This window comes from Heliangelus exortis, chromosome 3 (assembly GCF_036169615.1).
Source record: "Heliangelus exortis chromosome 3, bHelExo1.hap1, whole genome shotgun sequence".
Lineage (NCBI taxonomy): Eukaryota > Metazoa > Chordata > Aves > Apodiformes > Trochilidae > Heliangelus > Heliangelus exortis.
The window spans coordinates 13,335,858-13,349,726 of NC_092424.1; the positions used below are offsets into that span (position 1 = coordinate 13,335,858).

Below are 13,869 nucleotides of genomic sequence, written 5' to 3' on the forward strand. Positions count from 1 at the left end.
CAAGAAGGCACTTGAGAAAGCCTGGGGAGACATTCCTCACTGGCTCAGTGAAGAGGAATTCTCATTGCAGGAGAAAGCCCAGTACGGTGGAAACAAATTAAGGCAGCCTGGAGCCTTTCTCTGACTTGTGGGCTTTAAGTGATCTGTAGCAATGCTTGAGGAGGAGACTGGCCCTTTAACCATGGTGTAAAAGAGCCTTGGAAAGTATACTGCTGAGGTCCCGACACCTTTGTATAAGCCAATGTGCAGCTCCTGTACATCTGCTCACCCATCACATGGGAGATAACCCAGTAAGAGTGACTGTGGGCTTACTCTTGTCTGCCAAGACCCTGGAAGTAATTGGATGCATTGCCTCAGAAAGGAGAAGATCAAGGTGGTCATCAATACAAGTGTATTAATGGTCTCATGGGGGGCAGTTGGGAACACCTGTCCTTTATGGAACATGTCCTTTATGGGTCCCCATGCCCAGGGGAGTTGTGAATGCCCCATCCCTAGAAGTGTTCAAGGCCAGGTTGGATGGGTCTAGTGGAAGGTGTCTCTGCCCAAGGCAGGGGGGTTGGACTAGATGATCTTTACTGTCCCTTCCAACCCAAACCATTCTATGATCTTATGATTCTCTCATAGCTACAAAAGCAGTGGAGGAAAAGAAGTTAAAGGGTAGGGGAATTCCAGTGGAATAACACACATTTTAACAGCCATTAACAGCCATTAACTCAGCAGAACTCAGAAGGAGCCTATAAGGATAGAAGGCACAGGGCCATTGCCAATAGCAGTAAGTTACACAATTCTTCTTCCCATTCTTATTGCTGGCCTTTAAGAGCTGGTCTGGAGAGTTCAGTGAGTTTCCCTCTCAGGGGGCAGGGGAAGCACTGTCTGACTTCAGTTAGCTCTGTACCATCAGGCTAAACACTATAATTTTGAAGGAAATAAGCAAGGCTCAGGAACATTATAAATAATGACCACATGCGTCAGAAGTTCTGGAGCACTTCTACAAGAACAGGCTGAGAGAGCTGGAGCTGGTCAGCCCCAAGAAAAGAAGGCTGCAGGGAGACCTTATAGCAGCTTTCCACTACCTGAAGCCAGCTTACAAGAAAGCTGGGGAGAGACTTTTGACAAGGGCATGTAGCGACAGGGGGGTTGGAACTAAATGTTCTTTAGGATCCCTTCCAACCAAAGCCTTACTATGATTCTGTGACTTACACTGCTCCACAGCCTGTCTTTGACTTCGCGTTGACTGAACTGCTTAGTTGGAATGGATACCCATGTCCAAGTATGTAGGGAAGAGATGTGTTTTCTCCACACTTGCCCTGCCACCATCCTCCCCCCTTATGCTCCCCTTTTGAGCTCTCACATCTTTCCTAGGACTGGTGCTGACCACACTTGGACATGGAATGGGAAGAATGCATTGGTGGGCTTTGTCCCACATGTACATTTCCAGTGCTCCCCTTTCTTTTTCTTCTTAGATGTTGCAAGCACTGTCACAGGATTTGTTTAGCATGTCCTCCATGATCTTCCAGAATACTCTGGATGCAACACCTGAAGAGAAATCCAAAATATCCCACATTTCACTGCCTGAGTCCACTATCCACATGTCTGGGGGTAACCTTCTTGTCATGGTGACAGTTTGGAGTACCACCTGGACCTTTAGGGTGTAGGAAGAGGGTTTCATAGTGTCAGAGTGATTGGAAAGAGAGTCAGATGACTGCCTGATCTGTAATCACTAAGGACTATGTTCAGCCAGCCTGGTGGGGTCAACAGCTACAGGCACTGCTCAAAGTTGTCATACCTGACCTGTCCGGGGACTCCAGCAAGGCTGGAAGTGGCACTTTGCTTTATTAATCAAGGGGCTTTTTTCTTGTGGCTTTCTCTTAGCTGTAGCTATATCCTGTCATCAGCAGCTCCAGGCTGTCACAGATTCAGAGGGCAGACTACTCATAATTCATCAAATGCTGTGCTTATTTCCCTTCTTTTTTTTCAATTTTTATGCAATTTTTTAAAGTGCAAACAGATGTCACAAGATTTTTATCTCCATTACCTTTGTGTGGGTTTTAGCCTCATTAAACTTGCAAAGAAAACTACATGCAATCAAGCAACTGCAAGAAGCCCCATGAGACAGAATAGCCCAAAGCCAGTTAGCTTGGTTACACAAAAGATCTAAATACTACAGGACTGATATGTTGTACAAACTGGGAGTCTTAATAGCTCTGCCTGATGCAAGCTATAGAAAGCTGTCTTCCTTTTTTATACACTCTTCTTTCATTTACAGCTCAAAGCATCTTTGTATGAAATTCTCTCTTCCCTCTCCTGGTGATTTGCCTGCCTTCAGCTCACGTTGTGTCTGCCCAAGATACTGTCTCTTTAGAGCAACCCCTGCTATAGAGAGGTGCTCTTGACAGGGGAAACAGGAGCTGGTGGGCTCCTCCTCAGGCATCTGAGGCATTGGGGAGTTTGGCTTTTGAGGCTCCATGTCCAGCATTTGCTGTCTGGTGGACAGCTCAGAGGTAGGCAGAAGATTCGAAGGGTATTGAACAGATCTTGGTTTAAATTGCTTCATATTGCATCTAGTTCTGGCATCAGCAGAAAATTGAACTGTGTTGTGCTACTGTGCCAGCAACAAGGAACAGCAGAAGCATCCAAAGGTGAGGTCTTTTCCATGTCATCAGCTTGCACAACACCATAAAACGGTGCTGAGCCACAGCACACAAGGGGACAAGAGACAGATCTCTTCGTTATTCTGCCCAGGTGACAGGCACTATTCATGTAACATTGCTCTTTATAGGCTTTGACTGAGCCATGCAGAGCCTCCTACAAACAAAGAGAATGAGGCAGATTCTGCCGTGAACCACTCAGCATGTAAGGAGACAAAAGAGTGATGGGATCAGAGAGGAAACAAAAAGAAAGAGTTTATTTTCAAGATCACAGAACAGGTCAGCAGTATTAGGTAACACAATGCTGAACTAAATACCCAAGTGCAGGTGCTTCCTGCAGACTCCTTCTGTAGATAATCTAGTCTACTTGAACAGGTTTTGTTAGAGAAATATTTAGGGAGATGTTCACTGCTTTGATTTGGGCTCACAGGCACATCAAACATGTTGCAGCTGTGTATCATTGGAGCTTATAGAAGCAACCGACAGTGTAGAATGGGGCAATCTGTCAGACTCATAAAACCTATTTTTTTGGGTCTCATTTCTAGGAATAAAAGAAATATTTGTGCAACCACATAAACTGCTAAACATCCTTGAATTGTTATGCTGTTAACTCCCTTCTGTACCGGATGGGAAGATCCATTAGACCATCTTCCAACCTGATTTTTTATAAGACACTTTAAGACCTCTGTAGATCTTGTCAGAAAAGGTATTTGGAATAAAAAAATTTTTACAAATGCTTAGGTGAGAGAGCTGGAATGCAGGATGGTGTTTTGTGGAAAGAGCCTGGAGCATTCAGTTCATGTGCTATTACATCTGCCAAGGCAGTTCCAGAAGAGATCACCTTGTTGTCCAGTTTCCAAAGCAAATGTCACTTTACAAAAAAAAAATCTTTTTCTTTTATTTTTCTTTCCAGTAAAATATTGAAGAGATGCATGGATTTTTTTTCTATGGTTATTTGCAAAGCTGTTTCACATCAGGATCATTGTTTCATTGATAGCAATGTAAATCACAGCTGAGCCAGTAGGAAAGGTGAAACAGCTAAGATGGCAGGAATCCATTGTTTCAAACCATTTTCTCAGAAATTTTTTTTTGTTTCTTTTCTCCAACATCTCATATATTCCTTTTTCTATTTATTTTCCCAAAACATAACTCATTTAATCAGATTTTTTTTAAAAAAAAAAAGAGATAGGCTGCAGTCCCTCCCAAGCGCCTGTCTGTCTGGGAGAAATCTGAGTCCCAAATATTGAATGTTCCAGTCTGGCATGCTGTGAACGACACACAGATACCAGCTGTGGTACAAGTGAAATGCTTTGGTGAATCACTGGACTATGCCTGAGGCTGCTAGAAATATGCAGTGTAAACAATAGAAATATGCAGTGTAAACAAATGTAATAAACTATTTTAGTGCAGACCTCCTAAGAGTAACAATACACACCTAAACCTCCTGTTTAAGATAATCTGTATTTTTTTTTAATAAAAAAGTTGTCATAACTGGCCTTTTTAATTTACATCCTGGGTAGAGAATCACTTGAAAAAGGGCTCATTGGCCTTTCTCAATCTACACTTCAGCTGCCTAGGTTTTTCAGTGAGCAAAGGCACACCCCATCAGATAGCAGCACTCTCATCATTTCACCATAAGGTTCTCCCCACTTTTCAGACATGGAGATTTCTGGGGAGGAGAGAGGAATCTTTGTTGTCATTCAGGGGATCATGGAACAGCCAGGATGTGGACCTGTGCCTCCTACTGAGAAGTGAGGTAGCAGCACCATCTTCTTTAAAATAACAAAATACCCACTCAGGCAAAAACTAGGTGGACTAAGCTCCCTTCAAAAAGGGGTGGGAAACAGACACTTGTTTAAAAGTCCTGAACAAATCTTTATCATGGACTATGCATGAAAAGAAAGGCAAGTTCCTGTTTTAGATCTTGCTGTCCAAACAACCCAATATGAAATGAAAGAAACTGCCCTTTTCAGACAGGCAGTGGCAGTGTATGTGACATTTTTTTATTATTATTTGAAGGGCTATGAGGGCTATCTAGCTCAAAACACAGACCAAAACACCGCTCCACAAAGTGGGCTCAGTCATATCCACACTTTATAGTAGCCTTGTGCTGTGTTGTCAGATAAAATGAATTTAAATAAGGGAAAGTCATCATTTGTGTCTGCTTCAGGCTATAATGCAATGCTTAAACTTGCACATATGTAAGGAAATATAAGCCTACTGAAGAAAATGTGAAGCTGACCCAGCAAGCTGTCTGCAGTCTTGGCTCTGGTAGCCAGTGGAAGCTGACCCACAGTATGAAGGACATCATCAAAGGAGTGGAGGATGAAGTAAAGTTCAGTGGCACACGGGTGTCCTTTCATACACAGCTTGTTCAGTCCATTCATTCCATGTTGGCTGGTTTCACATCCCCCCAGAGCTCACTTCTCTGCCCCAGGGTTTCAGAGTGGTTTCAGCTGGAGGGTTACAGTCTGCCCTCACCAGGCAGCCACAGCTGCCAACCTGCAATCAACTGCAGCATCTGTGTCCCAGCCATACTCACCCAAAAGCTTGGACAGTCTCTTCATTAAACAGCGCCCCTTTGGCCTGACACAATGTCAGTTTTCCCATGCCTGTCTCTTCCCACCCGTTCAGGGACCATCCTGCCCCAGCTGCCCCTGCTGGGACCTGGGATGACCTCCACAGCTGGCACCAAATGCGTGATGGTTCAAGAGAAGCCAGTGAAAAGACTGGTGAGGGAAGGGAAGAGACCCTACCCTGTTGTTCTTGAGCCCCATCCCTCACCACTTCCTTTGCCATCTCTCCATTTCTTCAGCCTCCATCCTGGAACAAACCTCCCTTACAAGCCACTCATATCAGCAGCACCCTGGCCACAGGCTATTCAGATATATTTTTTGTTGTATTAAAATGTTCATAGTAAATGCATTAATAGTGAAGACAGAGCAAGTAGGAAACACAAGGTAGAATGGAGAGATTTGAGTAGCTATAAAACAGAATAAATTGACATCTGCTAATTATGAGCAAAAAGACTGAGTTTAGCATGGAGCCAGCACCTGCTACTGGGAGGCCTTCACCAGTTTATTTGTTTGCTTTTAAAATAAAGGCAGTTTACAATTATGAACTCCAGGCTGACAGATTCACCACTTTCTGGGGAACAGAATGTTTCTGGGGAAACATTACCACTTAATGATCACTTGAAGGTGTTTTTCCTACCTGCTGCGCAGTACTTGCCCCACTCCATGTACAGGAAGCAGGGTAGGGCTTTCAGCAAGGATTCCCCTAACCCCAAACCTTTGCTCTGTGCTGACAGCCTGGGCAGCTGCCTGCAGATTAGCCAGATGGGTCACAGCACATTAGCTGAGCTTATGGGAGGCTTAGGGCATTTCACAGAAATTAAGGTTTTAGGGACAGGCAGCATGGTTAGGCAAGGGGAATACAAGGAGGGCTCTGCCCTCAGGGGTCCACAACAGTAGGGACATCCCAAGAAGTCCATCAAAGAAATTATGCACTGAGGCTGTGGATGAGCCTTGGAAACATTTCTGAGCAGGAGAAAGAAAAGACTCCAAGCAGCATCCTGTCCTGAGATGGCCACAGAGCCTTCATGGAAAGGCTTCCTGGGCAGTGGGGACAGAGCCTCTGAGCCCTTGCATGAGCTGCTGGCAGTACTTATAGGGTGCAGAAGCTCAAGCATTTTATTTTGCCAGGAGGGCAGGTTGTCAGGGACAAGAGGGATCACCCAGCACAACTCTCATGGTGGCTGGCACCCCATCGCTGTGTGTGGGCAGCAGGCATGTTCCTGCAGACACCACAATGACTTCTCCTGGCCCCAGGCCTTCATTCAAAAAACTGCTTCCATGCAGACTAACCCTGCTTTCCCCCAGGCAATAAATGTTGCATGCTTCTCTTGGCCATGCTAAACTTCACAGCCCGTTATGAAAGTGATTGCACACACCACCACCCTGAGACAGTACCTGTGGGTGAGGTGTTGGGCTGAACAAGGTCTATTTCAGTAGAGTCTCTGCCTGAATGAAGAAAAGGCAGGAATACTTAGCCTGACTAATGCTCCACCATACATCACCAGCCACCAAATTTCAGGCCTTGCTGCAGCTGAGCTCAGTACCTTGTTTTTATCTTCCAGCAAATCAGCCTGTCTGGACACAAAGCCTTTAAGAGATGGGGAGCCCCAGATCCCTCCCACTCCATTTCACTGTGTGCCAGCACCCTCTGTGCAATGTGCCTCATTTCTTATTTACATTTGCCTGGCTTTAAATTGCAGCCCCTGCTGCTTGTTAGACCTCTCTCTGCTAGATTAAAGAGCCCTAAAATGTCACCCTTTCAGTGTTATCATCTGCCCTCTGCTATTATTGCCTCTGCTATTATTGCTTATAAATAAAAGGGACTTCCCAGACATTATTTTATACCCCACAATCATGCTGCTTTTTCAGATCAATTAGTTTTCACTCCTCTTATCTGCATTCAAGCCTCACCTCACTTTCAACTGTTTCCACTGCCTGCTCAGGGACCTTTCCTATGTCTCCTCTGACCTCTGGGAGAGGAGCTGAGTAGACTCAAAAGGTGAGAGGACACCCGATCTTCTTATAGAGCAGCCAACCTAATGTTGAACACAGCCAATGCTTTTGTGCATGTCTGAGCTTCTCTACTGCACATCTTGGGAAGATAACACGATTGCTTGCTTGCCTGTAAAGTTACATCCCCTTGGGCATGAGCAGCTTGTACAAGACATGTCAGTTTGCTTGGCTTGGTACTTATCTGTATATACATCTACTTTGTGCACAATTACTTTTCAATAGGATACTGTTAACTGAAAGCATTTTATTTCATTTCATACACTCTACCTTTCTTTCACAATGTACACAAAAATATCAGGGCAAAGTCCTTTCTGCAAACAATTGCAAAAACTAACTTGCCCGGGGATGTCCGTTGGATTTTCTCCCTCTCTCTTCTAAATCAGTATTTTTTCATTTTGGCAAGAACTCATCCAGTTTCACAGTCACTAGTTGATAATACATGGGAACCAGAAACTAATCTTAAGAGCGTCAGACCAATTTTATTGTCCATCTTTAGACAAGTTTAAAATCTAAGTTATCAAGAATGCATAGTTAAAAGCACATTGGAAGACACTGAAGACCAGTCTGGACTATGTGCCAGAAAAGCATCTTTTAAGGGCTGGTAGAAAACTGGTTAGCTTTTAAAAAAAGCCTTTCCACCTTCTGGTATCGTTTTACAAAGCAGAGGCAGCATCACCGTTCCCCAAAATATCCTAAATGCATCATGTTAGAAACAGAGCTTTACTATTTCACTTTGTTTCCTAGCTACTGACAGTTTTATTTTAGCTTGGTAGTAGAGATGAGCAGTGAAATTTGGCAGACTATGAATTCATAAAATCCTTTTTAAAATCTCATACATATATAAATATACATATATGTATCTGTAACAATTATAGTTGCCCATATAGTCACTCTTTTCAGAAACATTTCAATTACAACCTTCATCCTGGATGCCCCCTCATTTCTGTCTCACATCCCCCACCAGCCCAGCCCTGAACTCCCCCACCTCTGCCCTACACCCCTTTCCCACCCCAGCCCCATCTGCTGTAGGAACATTCTCTCTTCTCTCCTTTCACCCTTCCCAGCTCTACCAGTCCCTTTACATTCATCACATTAAAGAAAACATTTCATGGTCATCTCTTTTATCTCCTTCAGTGAACAGTTAATCAGAAAAAATGCTTTCATGTTGCTAAATCAGGGCCAGTGGGCAAAGCCAGGCTGACAAGAGACATTTTCCTCTGTCACTAACCTGGGCTAAATAGTATTAATTACAGAGGCCAGGCTTTGATTGCTGGAGTGTGGTGGGGCTGGTGAGAGCCACCTCCCCCTCCACTCCCTCCCACTGAAGGCCCACACTGTGCCTCTCATACCTGCCTCTCATCTCATGCCTTTGCCAGCATCCCCATCCCATGCCATGGCACAACTGCAAGAGGGATCATAGATAGAAGCACAGAATGGTTTGGGTTGGAAGGGATCTTAAAGATCATATAGGTCCAACCCCCCTGTCATGGCAAGGACACCTCCCACTAGACCAGGTTGCTCAAGAGTCCCATCCAACCTGTTCCATGTCTGTACTGCTCAGGCAGCATCTCTGGAAGCATTAAATCCCTGAGCTGAAGGTCAGGGAGGGACCTCCAGCCCAGTTGGATGGTTAGGGTATCACTGTCCTTCCTCCCCCATACCTGACTGCCCAAGGGGATGCTTTCTTCAGGGCAGGGACTGATTCTTTCTACATGTTTCAGAGAACCTGAGAGAAGGCAAACTTGAGACACCACCCCTCCCAGTGTTTCTCAGACTGTGGTCTGTGGGCCACAAGTGGTCTGTCAGATGTTGAGAGGACTGCAAAATGACTGCAGGCTATTTTTGGGGACAGACTCCTCCATCCTCATGCATGCCAGAAAAGTAGCAAAGACAACAGGCAGTAGCAGTAGAAAGCAAAGTGAAGGCAGTGTGAAACAGCTCATCCCTCTCTGGGGAGGTCTAAAGGTGTTTATTGCTCTTTCAAAGAAAGAAAGATAAAGAAACATCAGGCCAGTCTGGCCTGGCAAAGATGAGTCGCCCCCATCTCTGCTCATCCCAAGGGACACTGTGAAGAAAATTATGGATACTGAATGTGGCTTGAAGGCTTCACTTAAGCTTGATGCTGTGCCCATCCCTGTGTTGGCAACAGCATCCCCCAGATCTCCCAGGTGAGGAATCGACAACCTCACATCACACCAGCAGCATCAGCCAGCAGCTGGTTAGCAATTCTGCTGAACTGGCGTTCCGCAAATCAGCAAAACAGGACAAATCCCCAGACACATGAATCATGGCTGGAACATGTCCGCTCTCTAAATGCAGAATGCCACTAACTGCTTCCCCTGTCCCTCTCCAGGCTGAGCAGGGGCTTACGAAAGTGACCACAGGAGGAATGTGCACAGTGGTCACTCTCTGTTTTGGAGACCTTCCCTTGGGATGGGTGGCACAGCTGAGGGCCTGAATCAATCCATCCTTTAAGTCGATAAAGGTGTCAGTCCCAGGTGACACATGGTGACAAGTTCTGTTGCTATGCAGCTGCTGGGCAGCATGGTGGGAGCACAGCACTCCAGGCAACGGGCACCTCTAGACTCACTAAGAACTGGAGCAACCTGACAGACCAACATTTATCATTGCTTTTTTCTTTCTTTTGAGTTTTCTTTGCTGCTGTGTATCAAGATCTGCTTCTTCAGCCAGTACCCCACTGTGGTTATAGCTGCCCTTCCACCACAGGAAGACCCTCAGTGTATTCACACACCCTCACTATACTCTGTGCCCTTTGCAACTCAGGGTTCCCTCTTCCCAGCCTGTGATACTACAGAGCCTTGTTCCTTCCCCATGCTGGAGCTGTTTTCCACAGTCTCAATCTGCCCCTTGAAGCACAGAGAAATGCAGAAGCAGTAGTTCTGCTCCATTGTGACCCCGTTCACACTTTGATCTTCTGTGTGCTCATCCCAGGGACACATGGACCTGGTCTTCCCAGACAGAAACAACAGGCTGGAGTCTGCACTGGGGCAAATCAGCACAGGGCCTTGGAGGTCTTCTGGCACAGTTAAACTGATGAGCCCTGTTTGCTCTGAAGACCAAAGAATTGAAGAACTGGGAAACAACTAGGGTGCCCATGGCCCAACAACCACAGTTAGCTAAACCTTGATATACCAGTATCTTGCATGGACTTAGTTGCTCAAGGCAGGTTTAATCCAAGTTCTTTGGGAACAAGGCCCTTTGGACTGTCTCCACCTCTAGGTCAAGAGGCCTAAAACTTCTCAGTAGCTTCATGCCCACCTTCAAATTAAAAAGCACCACTTTCAGCATGAAACACGCAAGTAACCCAACCAGGTAGTTGTCCACATGCTATTCTTTTTTATATTCAAATGTACTTTAAGTGACAGTGCTGTATTTACAGAATAAAGTACAGTAGTTACATGCAGAGCACTGGAAGAGCTGTTGAGGGGACAGAAATTAGCACTTTGATGGCTACGAGGACAGTGAAGAGCTGACAGAGAGGAGCACATTTGCAGCCAACACACAGTAGTGAAGAAAGCTAAAACCTGAGTTGCTATTGCTGAGTTTAGAGTTAACAGCCTCTTGGTATGAATGACAGTTCAGAGCTATTGTTGCAGCATACTTCAGACCAGAAACAATGAATGCAGCTGCATCTTTTTGTATTAGCTTCAAATATTTAGGGCTCTCTTCATTGCCAGCAAGATGCAAAACTAACTTTCTTTTTTTCTTCCTTTTTTTTCCTTTTTTCCTTCCTTCCTTTTTTTTCCTTTTTTCCTTCCTTTTTTCCTTCCTTTTTTCCTTTTTTCCTTTTTTCCTTTTTTCCTTTTTTCCTTCCTTCCTTCCTTCCTTCCTTCCTTCCTTCCTTCCTTCCTTCCTTCCTTCCTTTTTTCCTTCCTTCCTTCCTTCCTTCCTTCCTTCCTTCCTTCCTTCCTTCCTTTTTTCCTTTTTTCCTTTTTTCCTTTTTTCCTTTTTTCCTTCCTTCCTTCCTTCCTTCCTTCCTTCCTTCCTTCCTTCCTTCCTTCCTTCCTTTTTTCCTTCCTTCCTTCCTTCCTTCCTTCCTTCCTTCCTTCCTTCCTTCCTTCCTTCCTTCCTTCCTTCCTTCCTTCCTTCCTTCCTTCCTTCCTTCCTTCCTTCCTTCCTTCCTTCCTTCCTTCCTTCCTTCCTTCCTTCCTTCCTTCCTTCCTTCCTTCCTTCCTTCCTTCCTTCCTTCCTTCCTTCCTTCCTTCCTTCCTTCCTTCCTTCCTTCCTTCCTTCCTTCCTTCCTTCCTTCCTTCCTTCCTTCCTTCCTTCCTTCCTTCCTTCCTTCCTTCCTTCCTTCCTTCCTTCCTTCCTAGAAGGTAAGAATGGCCAGCCTGGATAAAATTAAGCCACCATTTAGCCCAGTGTTTCTAGTGGGCTGGTTCTGGTTGCTACTGAGACAAAAGCAAGCAGCTTTGCAGCAGTGGGATAGTGTGCTTGCCAAAGGAGCTTCTCCCTTGGAAGTTGTCTCTTTTGCTTAGAAGTTGTCTTCCGCCTTGAGGCAGGATGGTTTTTGTCCAAAGCTACTTGATTTTACTTTGTTCTTTGTTTGTTTTCAGTTCTTCAGGCTGTCACTGTGAATAATAGATCTTTGGTGCTGGAACAAGGTTCTCAGACAAATACTGGCTTCCATGGTAAATTCCAGGGCTGCTGGATTACAGAATAAATCTTAGCTCCATTGAGCAGATAGCTGGTGTCTTTTGGGAAGGTAGAGGGTGCTGGTGCCATACCTCCCTGTCAGTCCATAGAAGGTCATATTTCCTTCCTCAAGCTCTGCATGTGGAGGGCCAGGTGACCCTTCAGCCTGAGCAGTGAGACAAGCCTGCCTGAAGCTCTTCTGAGCTCCACACTTGGGAATCTGCTGCCACATGGTGGCATACACTCTCTCTTCCTGGCCTTAGGAATCCCTCCTTGGTTTCCAAGATGTAGCATGTGTGGGAAGGGCACTTCTGAGGTCTGCACTTGGGGGAGTTTCCAGGGACCCATGCTGGAGCTGCTAGGAGCTTTTCCAGATCATTATTTCCTGTTTGGAGCTGTGCAAAAGCATCATGCATGCTGGCAAAAAATCTGAGAGGATCTCAGGTGCTTTCTGTAAATGAAAGACCTTTACCAAACCCAGTGGCACTACAAGGATTTTCACAAAGCAAGCAAAAGTCTGCATCTGTCTGCTGGCATTTGCAAGGGGCAGCTACCAGGCAAGAAAGGAAACTATTGAGATCATTGCCCTTCCTAATGGAGACTGAGAAGTAGAAAGGCAGTTGTGACAAGAGCTGGTGGAGAGCATTAGTCTCACTGGCTGTGTGCAGGCTGTATTTCACTTCTTGAGGCCACAGGCTGCTCTGTCCTTGGTTCAGCAGCCACATGCAGTTCAGAGAGGAAGCATTTACAAGGCAGCTGCTCAAAACAAGGCTGGCTCCTTCCTTCCATATGGGTGGTGGCACCTTTGGGTGGAAAACCCATGGGATGTGCCCCATGGCCACCTTTGCTTTGGAGAGGTAGAAAGCTCAAAGACTACTCTTCACACCTTGCTGGTCTGTACAGTGCTTGCCTGACTGGGAAATGCAAGGGGCCATCCAGCTGGAGAGGAAGGGTGGAAGAGCAGTGGACCTCTCCAATGGATCATCTAGGAAGGGCCACTTGGTTTGCAAAGGACTGGGGGGAACCTGGCCCAAACCAACAATGCCCAGAGGCTGGAGATAGAAGGACTGATGTCTGGAGTTGATGGCATTCCTGCTCCCCTCCACATCAAGCCACAGTTGGAGTCCACCCAGCAGCAGGTCCTGGATAAAGGAAAAAGACACATTCTGTGGGGATAGTGAGTTACCATGGACTTTCTTCCCATCACAGCACATGCCCAAGTGGCAAAAGCTGCACCTCTTTCCTTTTCCAGCTTTGCTCCTGCCACGGGCTTCTGGCAATGGGAATAATGCAGGGCAGCACACTAAGCTCTGCCCAGGGGAAGCAACACAGGATGGGCACAGTGAAATGAGGAGCAGTAAAGCGTGGGAATAAGGATGAGGAGTTATGGCCCCTTGGGAAGGAGTGGGAACTTTGTGCCATGGTGAGATCTCTGTGTTGGCAGAATATTGATGCCAAGCAGCATTTAGTACTCAGGCTTGCAGAGGAGGGATTGGAGAGAGCATCTCTCCACTGGGCCAAGAGGACGTCTTCATGGCACATAACAGAGCTGCCACAACTTCTGCCTCAGCTGCTCGAGCTGTAAGGGGGAAGGGGTAGCCAAGGAAGGGGATTTTGTAAAAGTTGGAACAAAATTATATACAAAACTGTGGTAAGCTCAGCTACTGTAATTCCATAGGGTTTGGTGGCTTTTCGCAGTATGTCCAGATAGAAGGGAGGCTTTGAAATCATCACTATCCAGCTGTAGAGCATGCAGGCCCCCAGGAAGAGCCCTGGGTCCATACCATGACCTGTGTGGCTGTAAGCAAGCCCACTTGGCTTCGGTTGTGCCTCTCTTCCTCTCCTAATAGAGATGAGCTTGTCCTCTGCTCCAGTTCCTCTCTCCTCACTGCTGTTCTCTGCCCTTGCTTTCTGCATCTTGTTTCACAGAAAAGGATTCACTGTGTGGGGCAGAGGCCACACTTGTGCCCTGGGGG

General features: G+C 45.9%; 1 long non-coding RNA gene across 1 annotated transcript in view; it reads right to left on the reverse strand.

Moving 5' to 3' along the window:
• Positions 1 to 12,803: 12,803 nt before the first annotated feature.
• LOC139794127 (uncharacterized) overlaps positions 12,804 to 13,869 on the reverse strand; it is a 41,493-nt gene continuing 40,427 nt past the window's right edge. Inside the window, exon 3 of the long non-coding RNA XR_011724970.1 lies at positions 12,804 to 13,035. This is a non-coding gene — a long non-coding RNA (uncharacterized lncRNA). The remainder of the gene's footprint in view (positions 13,036 to 13,869) is intronic.